The sequence below is a fragment of the Condylura cristata genome, unplaced genomic scaffold (genome assembly GCF_000260355.1).
Source record: "Condylura cristata isolate star-nosed mole 26May11 unplaced genomic scaffold, ConCri1.0 scaffold00015, whole genome shotgun sequence".
Classification (NCBI taxonomy): Eukaryota; Metazoa; Chordata; class Mammalia; order Eulipotyphla; family Talpidae; genus Condylura; species Condylura cristata.
In genome coordinates, this window is record NW_004567116.1 from 39,788,111 (window position 1) to 39,802,294 (window position 14,184).

Genomic DNA, 14,184 nt, shown 5'->3' on the forward strand with positions numbered 1-14,184 from the left:
GGTTTGGGGGTTCAAGGGTGCCCCTCTCCCTGCCCTGTTACAGATTCAGCCCTGCTTGTTTGTTTATTTCTTACCGTGGCTGCTGTAACTGTATGTTGAATAGTTGTGTTATAGGGCACCCCAATTCTGTTAGAGGACAGGGGGAGAGAGGGGCACCCCTGAAGCCCCAAACCTGCCTGCTCTAAGTGGGTTCTGCCATCCGCCGCAACAAGACAAAACATATAAAACTTTAATGAAAAGGGACTTTAATACAGTGAGCATACAACACAGCAGACAAAGAATATATTTTCTAAATCAAACACCTGAAGTGACCCATCCCCTCATGGGCAAAAGTCAACCCCAAAGGAATTGGCCCAAAGCAAGGCCTGAAAGCTGCCACAAGACTAAAGCACCTTCTGGCCGGGACCCATGGGAAAGGGTCAGAAATGGCCAGACAAATCTGGGAGGAAAAGAGCAAAATCAAAATCAATATAAATACTGCCATAGTCACCTCCCTACAGGTATCTCACCCACATCTGCCTTAACCAGTCCAGGGTCAGGAAACAAGCACAGTTTCTTCATCACATGCTTGCTGCTCCATGTGGCTTCCTCAGGGCTCCTCCTCGTTCTCCATCCAGCTTCATTCTCTTCTCCCTTCTCTTCTCTCCTTTTTCTCTGCTCAGCTCCACCCTCCTTCTGGGTGGGGCAGGGAACCTGGTACTTTCTCTTTTCCTAGGGACCACCCTGTTACAATTGTACGGACACCAACAGGCCAAGCCTGACATGCTTACCGCCTGACCAAGGCAGAGGGAAGGTTTACGGGGAAGGTTTGTTGACTCCAGTAACCACCGGACAACAGTAGCCAGGAGCCAATATTAAGAGCAGCTTGGGGGTGGGAGGGTTGGAGTAAAGCAAGGCTGTGGGCACTTAACACCCAGAAGGGAGGGCCAGGATGGCTTCCCTCTTTGGTCTTCAGGCTCACCCACCACTTCCCCTTCTGGGACTTTACCTAATGCCCTACCCTACCCACCCTCCACCTAATGGTAACTTCAGGACAGAGGTCACAGACTCGGGCACTGTCTGGGGCAGCCTGTTTTGGTGGCTCCCTAAGGAGGCACATGGACAATGGGAAGCTCAACGGGGAGCTGCCAGGGGTTTTCAAGTCCAGGTTTGGGGGACAGACTGAGAGGGGGATATTGCCGCACCTGGTTCAACTGCCACTGGGTTGTGTGTGGGGTGGGGGTGGGGGGATGGAGGGGTGCTGTGGGCACGGAAGAGACTTGCTCAACTCCACTTCTGCAGGAGTGTGTGCTCACAAAGGTACCCCTACATTCACAGCCCTCCAAGGGGCCAGGTCTCCCTCACGTACAGTGCCTGTGACTCCCCAATTAGGGCCCCTGTTAGCAGGGTCACCACATCTCCCCGCCCGCCATCTTCCCAGGAAGAAGTGGCTGATCAGTAGAAAGAGGCCTGTACTCATCTTACCTCAGCCACCTACTGCACTCAGGGCTCTTCCCTGAGTTATGGTTTCTGTAAAATGGGCCAACAGCTCTTTACTTGATTTCCATAGGAGGCCAGATGATTGTGGGGACAGAGGGTACCTATTGTTCATAACATCCGGGGCTCTCTTCTCTTTCCTCTGCACATTCTCCTGGGGCCATTTCTTCACCCCCCACGCCCCCCACCCCGCTTCAGTGACCAGGCTGGCCAAGGCCCCCCAATCTGCCTCTTGATAGACAGCAATGGCTCCTGGCAGTCTCCAGGGTTGTGACTTAGGTCCTGCAGGCCCAGCTCACCATCCCCTCCTTGCCAGTCACACCACTCACCCCACGCTTCCAACATCCCCCCAGGCCCTTTCCTCACCACCCCCTCAACTTCTGCCCTGGCCTGGGTCTTGTTTCTCCACATGGGAAGCCTCTGGCCTCCTACAATGCCATATCCTCCACTCCAAGCGCAGCCACAGCAAGCTTTCGCTAACAGGCAAACAGCCAGCATTTGCCAGCATCGCCAGCCTCACCATCCAGCACTCGCTGCCCCGAAACACCCTCCACTCCTCTGAATCTCAGTTCAGATGCTACCTTCTCCAGGAAGTCGCTGCTGAGCCTCAAATTTGGCTAGAGGGATCTAGCCCTGGATGTGCCTCATTCGTCCCTGTTCCCTAGGGGACAGTCTGAGTTAATCCCTCACCTCCAGTGACCCACACAGAGCTGTGAGAGAGGGGGCTGCAGACGCTTCCTGGACCGTACTTCTGAGGAGGCCTGAAAGTTCCAGCAACAGAGACACAGTTGGACAAGATTCCAGAGACCGGGCTCTCCCCCACCCTCTTCCTGCTGGGGTTAATAACATTACTTAGGATGGATCGATTTCTTCAAGTCATCTCCTAGCACTGCTGATATCAGCCAAATTCCCAAGAAACCCCCTGCCTGGAGCCCCTGCTGGCTCTGGGCAAGAGAAAGCTTTCAGCTCTGGATCTGGATGTTCTGGGGTCTTCCTTAGTCCAGGCAGTTTTCTGCCTGACCTTCCGACAGCCTTCCTTTTGTGATCCTCCAGGAGTCGGGCCTAGGACACGGCGAGCTTTCCAGGGCGCTCTCTCATCCAGAGAAGGCCCCTGACCTATCTCTCTGCTCTTCTCTCCTCCATACCTGCCAGGCCTTCACTACCCTGCGACTCTCTGCCCTTCCTGAGAGGGGAGTCTCAGGCCAGGGGTCGGTGCCTGGAATCCAGTCTGGTCTTCAATTGACTTAATGTGTGATCTTGCACAAATCATTAGCTGTCTGTGCCTTACTTTACCCATCTGAAAAATGGGAATTAGGCAGGGTAACAGATAAAAGGACACAAGGCATGGCCCTCCCTGGTGGCGCAGCGGGCTAAAGCACTGCACTAAGAAGCTAAAGCCGCTTCCGCATGAGTTCAATCCCCGCCTGCCCTGGAGGTGACCACATGGCGTGGCAGACCTCTCCTGACTCGCCCGCTGCTCCCCTCAGCAGTGTACTTCGTGGATCTGCCTGTTCTGCTCCCCACTCTGTCTCTGGTGAAGTCTTTCGCTGCCCCTGAGCCTCTGGCCTGTACCCCAGTTCTGTATGCACAAATAAATAAATAAATCTTAAAAAAAAATAAAAAGGACACAAGGCAGTAACAAAAACGAACAAGCCACAGCATGCATGTATCTCAAAAAACATGCTAAGAAACCCATGACAGGGGCTCTTCCTGGTTGCGCAACGGGTTAAAGCACCGCATTATGAAGATCTCCGAAGCTCAAGTTCAATCCCCGGCCAGGAAGCTGACCCACATGGCGCGGCAGACCTCTCCTGACCCTTCCGCTCCTCCCCTTAGCTGTATACTTTGTCAGTTGGCCTGTTCTGGTCCCCACTCTGCCTCTGGTGAACCCTCTCACCCACCACACCTCTGGCCTGTGCCCAGCTCTGAAAGCATACATAAATAAATCTTTAAAAAAAATAAAGTCTACCAATTAAATACATAGTTTGATTCACCTAGGTCCAAAAGACTAAGTGATTCACCAAAGGTCAAATAGTTAAATGTGGGAGAGGAAAGACTTGAACCCAGGGATACTAACCTGAAGGCCCAGTCCTTCTGTGGCCCCAGCCTCAGAAGTCTACAGAGTCACAGCGTCTATGTAACTGCAAATTACATATCAAAGGACTAAATTCAATATTTTGGTTGGTACCAGGGAAACGGGCATGGAGTGGGGCTAACGGCCTAGGGAGGCAAAGCAAACCCCCACGGAGCTCAGCCTGAGGAAGGCAGAGCCTTGACCTGATCCAGGGAGCAAGGCAGAACAAACATGTGAAGGGAAACCGCTCCCTGTCTTGGCCTGGCTGTCCCCCGGGGCCTCAGCCCTGGCCCATCCCTGGGCAGGCTGAGCACCGCCACCAGCAGGCCGGTGCGCTGACCTAGCTGTCCTTCCTGCATCGCGGGATGCTCTCCATGGAGACTCAGGTGCTAAACTCTTTTTTTTTTTTGAAGATTTACTTATTTATATATACAGAGCTGGCCAGAGGTGCAGGGAGTAAGAGGATTCACCAGAGACAGAGTGGGGCACAGAACCGACAGATTGAATGAAATGCACTGCTGAGGGGAGCAGCAGGCGGGTCAGAGGAGGTCTGCCGCGCCATGTGGGTCAGCTCCCTGATGAGGATTGAACTCATGCTGCAGGGGCTGTAGAGAGCTTCATAGTGCTGCTTCTTTAACCCACTGCACACCAGGGAGGGCCCAACCTTTTTTTTTTTTTTTTTTTGAAGATTTATTTACCTATGCAAACAAGAACTAGGGCACAGGCCAGAGGTGCAGGGGTAAAAGGATTCACCAGAGACACTGGGGGAACAGAATAGGCAGACTGACTGAAATGCACTGCTGAGGGGAGCAGCGGGCAGGCCAGGAGAGGTCTGCTGTGCCATGGGGATCCCCTCCCTGGCCGGGGATGGAACTCATACTGCAGTTGCAGATTGCTTCATAGAGCTGTGCTGTAACCTGCTGCACCAGCAGGGAGGGCCCATCAGTCTCTAAAACCTTTTAACTACCTGTTCCCTCCTCAACCCTAGGAGTAAAGCAGAGAGGACCAAGATAGACAAATCCCAAGGCCTTCTGGGTTTGAAGTGAGAGCCCCCGTACTCCCAGGACTAACGGCTGGAGTCTGAACCTACAGACCAGAGCAGTTAACATACGATAAAAGCTGTGGGATGGCCTGAACACGTTAGAGGCCTGGTCATCCCGATGCCCCTGCCCAGGCACCTCTGCCATCTTTGACAGGGACCAAGGTATAGGCTGTCGGGCCTAGATGTGGCCACAGTGATGACTCTAGACTTCACTGAGGGGAGCCCCAAGCAGCACAGCAAAGGCACAGGGCCCTGACGACTGCTGTCTGCAATGCTCAGGAGCATGACTGTGGCACCAGGGCAGGCTTCCCTGTGGCCTTTCTTACAGCTCTGCCCATCTGCCACTCTCCGTGCAGGCATGCCCATCAAGCACCCTAGTTCTGAGGTCCCTCTACCCCTCCTCCAGGAAAGCCTCCCCCACAGGGTCAGGGTGTTTCCTGGGGTCAAGAGCACCTGTTTCCTGGGGTGCCACACAGTCACTGTGGCCGCTACCAGACAGTGCAGCTCTAAGTGGGATTCAGCAATAAGGGAGGATTTGTAGCACAAAGTGGGGGCAGAAGGGGCCCCTGGGCAAGGAGCCAGCAGGGCAGGGGTGGGCAGCACCTCTTGCAATGCCAAGAGCACCCCAGGCTTTGGCCAGCAGGTGAAGGCCCTTGAGGGTTCAACCAGGTGGGGGTATTGGGATCTGATTGCTCCCCACCCTCTGAGCCCTGGGGGCAGCAGGGGAGGCCCCAAGGTACCGCCCCCAGCCCACCCCAAAGCAAAGAACCACACCGAGCCAACCAAGACCTGGTGCTCAGATTTAGGTCCCTCCCCTCGGCCCAGCAGGTGGCTGAAACTGCAGCTAGGGCTGCCAGTCTCACTGCGTGGCCAGGTGGAGTCCTTCTCCGCTTCTCTGGCCTCAGAGAAGTGCTTAGATTCTAAGGAAATCAGCAAAGAAGGTAGCAGGCCTGGGGCAGGAAGGAAGCCTGGAGCTGAGGCAGCTGCCTGCAGAGAGACTCCGGGGAACGAGGTGGCAGGAGGCAGGCCTCGGAGGAAAAAGGACAAAGGTGGGCCAGTGTCCCCAGGCCCCATCACTGACTCATTCTTTGGGGAAAGCTAGTCAGTGGCAGGGTCTCGGCAGGAACCCGCAAAGAATCAATCACCATAATTAGGGTCATTATTAATCTCTTTCCACGGTGATGCCAGGCTCCTGTTTACCCAACACTGTGTCCCCAGAGATGCCTGATGCCTCTTGCTCTAGAGAAACCTCCCCACAGGCTCACTTCACCCGCCAAGGGTTCTCCAGTGCTGCTGCCCGCTGCCTGCTCTCTGCTTCTCCTGCAGGAAGGGCTGGCACCTCTGGGACACACAGCCCTGAATAGGAGGCTTACGGAGTGTAAAGAAGCCTCCACTGTGGGCCAGGAATGCGGGAAGCTGAGAGAGCTCCCCAGAGAAGCAAACAGGGACCTTCCCTCCAAGGGCGTGACCTTATGCAGCGATGGCGGCTGGGCCCTCAAGAGCGGTGCCTTATAGTCCACAAGGAGCCTCCAATTCGCACATCACCTCAAGGAAGCATCACAGCAACCCCACAGGTAGGGGCCAGATCCTCAGATCCCCAGTTCACAGATGAGGAGACGGCAGCTGGTGGAGCCCAGAATAGGTCCGCTGAGCCATGTCCTCTGGGAAGGCCCTTGGGAACACACCCTCGTATTGGGGACATGTTTGGGGCCACAGGCTGGACAGGAGGCAGGCTTCAGAACCTTGCCCAGGGGCTTGGGTTCCTTTGGCACAGAAAGGGCCTGCCTGAATCTCTCTACGGGTCTGCTTATTCAACGTGGGCTGAGCAACCAGAGATGACCAGGCCTTGCCCAGAGAGCAGAGTTTGGTATCCTAGAACTTGAATCTCTGCTGCAAACGCTCCAAACCTGAGTTAGAGAATCGCCTCACCCACTGCTTCACACAGTCATGGAGTCTGGGCATAGTCCAACCCGGATTGCAGAATTACCCTGGATTTCAGACGGTTAAAGTCTTCCAGGTCGGCATCAAAACAGACCTGGACTCACTGCTTCCAGCCCCCTCACCATGCAGAACCCTGGCCGGCTCTGTACAGCTTCTAGTGTGGTTCCCCGGCAGGGCGGCCTGCTTAGGCTTGCCTCCCAGACGGCCCCTCCCTCCCTGCAGGGCTCAGGGTTTCCTCTTGAAGCGAGGACCCTGTGAAGGCCTTCCTGAGAACCACCTGCTGGCCCCCGCTGCCCGCCCAGCTGGGCCTCAGGGCCAGCCCAGGGCCTGGTGAGAGAAGGCTTCCACCCACCTCTCATCCTGGGTTGCCGCCCACCCGTCCCCTCCCAAGAGCCCAGTGATTCAGTCACAGGGCCCAGGCTGACTTTTTCCAATGCCGCTGCCCGGGTCCCAGGGAAGCGGGGGAGCATCTGAATGGGAGGAGGCGGAAGCTGAGTCTGGCAGAGACTTTGCTGAGCAAACTTGTCTCTGCCCAGTTTTTGCCCCCTGGGGGAATGGAAAGCAAGGATTTATTTTATTTATTTATGTAAAACAGCGGAGTTATTATACAAACAGGCTTCCCAAACAGGCCCTGGGGATGGGAAGAGGAAGATGTCCCGCCATTTAAGGAATCTTCCTCTGGCTTCCTTCCCCTCACACCTACCTGTCTAGCCTCCCCTCCCCCCACCCCTTTCTCAGGCTGTTCTCTGGTGCCTGTGCACCAGCCTTTGCACCTCCATGCCTGTGCTCATGCTGGGTCCTCGGCCAGGAAACCCCACCACGGCCCGCAAACCCCAACCCCAACCCCATCCATCTTAACAGAGGGACCCTGTGCTATACCTGGTCCGACGTCCCCACAGGCTCACTGCCTCCTCCCTTTATGCTCACTGCAGCTGGCAGAGCCCTGGAGACGTGATCACAGGCCTCTGCGGATGATAATCACACCCTTCACTGGCTGCCTTGCCCACCGGGCTGAGAGCTTCCCCGGGCGGAGACTTCTGGCCCACGTGGGCAAGCGTTGCTGAAGGCCACAGTGCGTGTGACCCTGTAACCGGTCGTGGGGGACACGAGACTCCCCGGGCCTGTCCTGCTAGAGTAGTTCCCAAGCAGGGCCTCTGGCCCGGCCTCAGGTCTGGCACCCAGGAGAACCACTTGGCAATCAGAAAAGCTAGCTAAAGTGCAGAGGAAGGGAAGAAGTAACCGGCGAGTGCTTCTTAAACCACACAACTGCAGAGCCGCTTCTGAGCTGGTCCCAATTCTGCTGGTGAATAATAATCAGTTTTCTCCCAAATGACAAAAAAAATCAAGTTACTAAAAAAAGTCTCAGCTGTTTCCTCCCCCAGTTTTTTCTTAGACGTCTGTATCTGCACATCCCTGTTCCTGTCTGGTCTCAGATGAGCTCAGATTTGGTACTGGGAACTGGTTTCAACCCTACCCTTCTGCGCTCCTCCTCACCCGTTAGCGCCTCACCTCCCAGGCCCGGCTGCAAACCTGGGGCTGCACTTTCCTGCCGTCTTTCAAGTCTCTGGGTTTCCTTTCTGTGACCAAAGAAAACTGGCGTCACTCAAATGCTGAGGAAGAAAGTTCCAGAAGTTGGCTGGGATTCCATAAATCAATGCCACCAACTCCACCATTTACCATTCATTCCTTTGGCTTAAGCTTCACTTTCTCTAGGATTTTCTCCTAAAGTACAAATCTTCCCTGGAAATGGAGCCCATTAAATTCCCAAATTGAAGGTCAAGGAAACTCAGCTTAATACTTGGCTCTGGGGAGGCAGTAAATCCCAGGGCCGAGAACGTGCGCTCAGAGTCAGCCTGCCTGGATCTGAAGCCCAGTGGTCTCCTTAACACATTTGTACCTCCTTAGCTAAAAAGTGGGGATAACAATAGCTCCAACTTCACATTGTGAGGATAAAATGAGCTAATATATACCAGGTACCTAGTTAAGTGCCTGGCATATTGCACTAAAAAAGACAACTCTACTCAGAGTTTAAGGGTTTTTTTCTTTTGCCCAGAAAATGGGACCAGGACCATAACCCCTGCCTTTTGTTGCCAAATGGAGGGTCCCCTCTCATCTGAGAGGCGGACATTGTTTTAGAACCAGTGAGCGGCTCTCTGCAGCTTGTCTCCAACGCCTTCTCCCTCCCGCCTATCTTATTTCACTGGAAGAAGGTACCTGTGGCTGTGAGCTGGCCCCAGGGAAGTCCCGTCCACGAGAGGCGATGTCACTTCACCAGGAGAGCTGAAGGAATAGGGGACACACCCGGTCAGATCGCTCTTGCGCCTAGCCCGCCACTACCTGCCACCAGACCCGTAGTGAGAGCCCACCTGTGCTGCTGTGTGAACCAGGGGTGGGGCCCCTCAGTCCCTGTCCTGGAGGGGCCTCCCTGCTGGTGTGCAAGCCAAGGAGCCACACAGGACCCAGTCTTGGGCCCCGAGACCCCACACATGTCATCCCATTCCCAGATGAGCTGCCCGCAAACCAGCCTCACCCCAAGCCCAGTAAACCTGCTCCCCCTCAGGGCCCACAGAAATGTGGTCCTGGCACAGCCACCCTGGGAGAAACCTGGAGTGCCCTTTCCTGCAGCCTGGACCCACTTCTCCACGGTGGCCAAACCAGCTGCTCTTCTGAAGCAGCCACTGAGGGAGGGCTGGGAGCTGGAGGCGGGATCTGGGGTACCGCAATTATGTGGCTGACTCCTGACTCCCACGCCAGCTCCCGCATCACCAGCTCCGGCAGCAGGCAGCCTCGGCTGCAGGAGAAGATGGAAGAGGCTCTAGACCAACTGCAGGCCGCAGCGGGGGATCCCCTCGTTAGGGCTGGCCTCGTCACCCAGGGAGTCAGAGGAGGACCCAGGGCGAGGCCCCAGGCCTTCCAGTACCCTGAGGCTCAGGGCAGTGGTAGCTCAGGCCTGTTCCAACCCAAGGCCACGGCAACGTGAGAAATTTCTCCCTACTCTGTCGGACCCTGGAGCCACACGCCGGCAAGAAGCACGTAGCTGAGACTCAGTATTGGACTGAGAGGGGCACAGCTGGGCTCACAGACAGCTCAGTAAAGGTATCCAGATACTGAGAGAAGTGGACCCCTGGACCACCCCCAACCCTGCCTCCCTCCGCCTCCAGTCCCTCGATTTCCCAGAGCACCCTCAATGCACTTCCCTCTACAGTTTACAAACACACTTATTTCCTGTCTCTCCCATAATGATCTTCAGGCCTAAGTGACATGGGAATAATGTAAATAGAGCAGAGTTTCTCAAATGTCAGTGTGCAAAGAAATCACCTGGAGCTCCTATTAAAATGCAGTCTGACTGGCTGGGACCTAAAAGTCTGCATTTGACAAGCTCCCAGGTGATGTGGATGCTGCAGGTCCCAGGACCACACGGTGTGAGCAGCAGCTTGGGCACCAGGGTCCAACAACTTCAGTTACAATAATGTCTCTTACTGTGTGATTTTGGGCAAGTTTCTTAATCCCTCTGTGCCTCAATCTCTTGATGTACAAAACAACAGCAGCAGCAGCAACATTAATAAAACCTACAACATAGGGTTGGCTTGAGGGTTCACGTCTGTAAAACATTTAGAGTGGTGACTATTATTAAAATGTTTTCGATGAAGGCTCTGAGAGATTGACACAACCCGCAAGGTTTCGAGATTTGCAGAACCACAATTCAAACCCAAATCTTCACGAAAATTCTGCAGTACCAAGCTGCCACAACATGTCACTATCAGCAAGCCTTCCCTACTGAGACAAGCATGAATATGTTGAGCTCAGAGAGAGGGGCACAGAACTGACAGGGTCACCAGAAAGTTGGTGACAGAAATTCAAGACCATGACTCCTAGGTTAATGCTTTTTCCATCAGACCTTGCTGTGCTGCAAGGAAAATTCTAGCTGGGGGGTCTCAGCTCTGCTCTCAGCAGCCGCCACCCTGGAAACCAGCCTGGGGATGAGGGGATGAGTAGATGAGGAGGCTGCCCCATGCCCACCTGGAGCCCTGCCAACCAGGCTGGGCAGGGAGAACCTTCTAGCATCCTCTTCCATCTCCACCCCTGCCTTCTGCCTCTGGCCTGCTCAGACTCAGGGTTACGCAGCTGGGGTCTCAGGCAGAGTCCGGTCTCGGTCTGTCTCCACCTCCACCTTGGCTGCCTAGTGTAGGGCCAGTGGGAGTCTGTGAGTCACTTAAAGGAAGTGCTCAGCCCCAAAAAGGAAGTGGCTCTTTGAGCAGAAACCCCCTTCTTGAAGGATCTTGCCGGGGCCTTGCACGGGTGCTCGGGGTAGGTGAGAGCGATGAAGGAAAGACCGCTCACTGCGACAGAGCAATACCTATTCCGATTTTACCCATCCAGTGTGCTGCGACCCTCACGGGGGCCTTGCTGCTGTGGGACTTAAGCGCATCGTTGCCTCTCGAGGGCTTCAGTTCCCTCAGCTGCAGGGCTGTGGGGTTGCACCACGATCAACCGCTGTGGCCTGGTATCCTATAAGGCAGTGAAGGACTGGGAGAAGTGGGTATAGGTTTTAATGAGTAGATGAAGGAAATGTTCCTAGGTTCAAGCACCTGGCAGCACAAGCACCAGCAGTTAGTAATCTGCCCTTAGGTGCACGGTGGAGATCTCACTGGCAAGGCCGCCCTTCAATCACCCTTAGCTGCAGGGCAGAGCCACTGCCCCGGCACGTCATGACACGTGCTCACTGGTAAACACCCTAGGGGAAGGCATGCAGGGTCCGGTCACATGCCATCCGTCGAACCCACGGTCCTAAACATTGGCCCCCTAATTCCACTGTAACAGGGCGGTCCCCAGGAAAAGGGGAGGCTCCAGGTTTCCTGCCCCATCCAAGGAAGGCAAGGGCTGAGCAGGGAGGAGAAGCTGGAAAGGAGACCAGGGAAGAACAAAGGAAGACAAGAGCAAGGAGGAGAGCAGCAGAGGCAGGTGGAGGAGCTGCGCGAGCTTCCAGGGCCTGGGCTGGCTGAAACAGATGCCGGCGAGAGACCCGTGGGGAGGGCTGGGGAGGGCAACAATGGCAGTGCTCCTCTGCCCCTTCCTGTGGGTCCCCCCGAGAAGATGCCTTAGACTTGTGGCAGGCTTTTGGGCCTCAGTGGTAATACCCTGCTGGTATGGACCCAGAAGGGGATGGGCGCTTGCTTTGGAGACTTTATTCTTTGTCTTCTCTATATTGCACGCTAGCGCTAGTAAAGTTCCTTTCCATTAAAGATCTTATGCACCTGGGCCCTTCCTGGTGGTGCAGCGGGTTAAAGCACTGCACCAAGAAGCTGAAGCCACTGCAGCATGAGTTCGATCCCCGCCTGCCCCGGAGGTGACCACATGGTGTGGCAGACCTCTCCTGACCCACCCGCTGCTCCCCTCAGCAGTGTACTTTGTCAGTCTGCCTGTTCTGCTCCCCACTCTGTCTCTGGTGAAGTCTCTCACCACCCTGCACCTCTGGCCTGTATCCCAGTTCTGTATGTATAAAGAAAAAATACATAAATTAAAAAAAAAATCTTATGCACTAGAGTATGTTTTTGTCTTGATGTGACAGATGGCAGAACCTATTTAGCATGGGCAGGTTTGGGGGTTCTGGGGTGCTCCTGCCCCTGCCCTGTAGCAAAACTTCTCCACTTCCTGAGCTTGAAGAACAAGGAGGGGTTTCTGTCCAGATGAAGGTCTGTGGGTGGCACTGTTGCCCATGGGGAGAGGGACCTGATTGTGGGGGGGGGGAGGTGGCTAAGTGGAAAGATCCTTTGGGGGCACAGACAAATTCAACTTGTCACACCCTTTCTCTGAGACTGCAATGTGCAATAATAGCTTCTTGCATAACTAAATATCCGTTTCCCAGTAATGCTGAACATCCTATTTTTTGGCTTTTCTCCCTGTTTCAATTTGTGGTTCTAAAAGTACTCATGAATTAGTGTGGTATTCACAGTAAATGCACACGGCCACTGAGGAGCTGCCTTACAATATTAAACAATTCATATCACTCGAATGTAATAGGGAATGTGATACTAATTCTTCATACTGGCAACAAGATGGGCACGCAACACCAGAATTGTGCGTTGTTTTCATTTTTATAAATGCTTCCAAAATCTGATTTAGTATTTCACCTTTCCTTAAATAATTTTACTTTAAAACTTGAATATGTTGATTATGGAAACTATCATTTTGATTTTCATTTATAATTTCACAGAATAAAAATAATTTTTGAAAATATAAAATAGGTAGGGCTTTCTTTACAAATACTTTCATTTTCATTTTTGATAGAAATACATTTAAATTCCATATACCTAAAGTACAACTGTGCTTTACTTTTGATCTTTTAGATGAAGCAATTTTCAAATGATGTAATTCCTTTTTTTTTTAAAGATTTAATTTATGTATACAAGAACTGGGGTACAGGTTAGAGGTGGGGGGATGAGAGGATTTCACCAGAGACAAAATGGGGAGCAGAACAGGCAGATCCACTGAAATACACTGCTGAGGGGAGCAGCAGGTGGGTCAGCAGAGGTCTGCTATGCCATGTGGGTCACCCCCCTGGCTGGGGATCCAAGTCCTGCTGCAGTGGGTGCCAATAGCTTCATAGTGCTGAGACTTAACCCCTTTGCCACTAGGGAGGTCCCTGTAACTCCTGATTATAACGATGTAATTCATGATTTTGTTAAAGTGAAAATAAAATATATTTTATGACATAAATAAAAACACATTGTCTTATTACTCATCTGAACATTACTAGCCCACCAACAAAGCACCCCACTGTGTAATAATAATTAAATGCAGTCTTTCTGGATATTTTGTCAGTCTCCATCATACAAAACCATAAATTGGCATGAGTATTTTAATTTTTCATTAGGAAGATATTTGTCAAGCTGGGAAACTCAATCTATTTTATATGACAATTTCTTGGTCTGCTTTATATTCTTCATAAACTTACAAAATGACATTGGCTTATGTTTGTATTTTTTTAAAAAAAGATTTATTTATGTTACACATATAAGAGGTGGAGAATAGGCCAGAGGTGCAGGAGTTTGGGGGAAGGGGAGTGGTGAGGAAAGGGTTCACCAGAGACAAAATGGGGCATGTTTATTAACAGGTGGACTGACTGAAATACACTGCTGAGGGGAGCAGCGGGCGACACAGGAGAGGTCTGCCTCGCCATGTGGGTCACCTCCCTGGCCGGGGATCCAACTTGTGCTTCAGATAGCTTGATAGTGCTGAGACTCAACCCCATGCGCCACCAGGCCGCTGTTATATTTGTGTTTCCATCCTGTATCCACTTTCCCACCACCACTCTCACTTTGTGGGGCTCTGGCCACCTGGGCAGGTAGCCTGAGCAGCAACCGGGCTGCCTTCCCCAAAGCCGGCTCTCCGCTCGCCAAGCTTCCGGGCTCTAGGGCCTCCATCAGGTCTTATCTCCAGAGCTGCTTCAATGCAAATTCTCTCCAGGAAGATGCTCACGATTTGACTGTGCTTCCCCGGCCCAGCGTGCCTTAAAGTCCTTAAAGTCCGAGACCTAGCACTGATGTGAAGCACCCCAGACTGGTAGCCCCATCAGGCTGAGTGAAAGGGCCCGGTGAGCCGAGTCCCCCGCAGGCGTTTTCCTCCTCCTCAGCACCCCTGCTCAGGGCAC

At 53.2% G+C, this 14,184-nt stretch overlaps 1 protein-coding gene across 4 annotated transcripts in view; it reads right to left on the bottom strand.

Annotated features, from left to right (window-relative positions):
- The window catches only part of GDPD5 (glycerophosphodiester phosphodiesterase domain containing 5), an 82,958-nt gene that overhangs the window by 40,939 nt on the left and 27,835 nt on the right, over window positions 1–14,184 (bottom strand). For 3 of the 4 annotated variants that reach the window (XM_012725555.1, XM_012725553.1, XM_012725556.1), the window contains exon 2: window positions 8,748–8,813. The exons of the other annotated variant lie outside the window; for it this stretch is intronic. The gene's annotated coding sequence lies outside the window, so the exon portion shown is untranslated. The remainder of the gene's footprint in view (window positions 1–8,747; window positions 8,814–14,184) is intronic. 4 annotated transcript variants of the gene reach the window in all.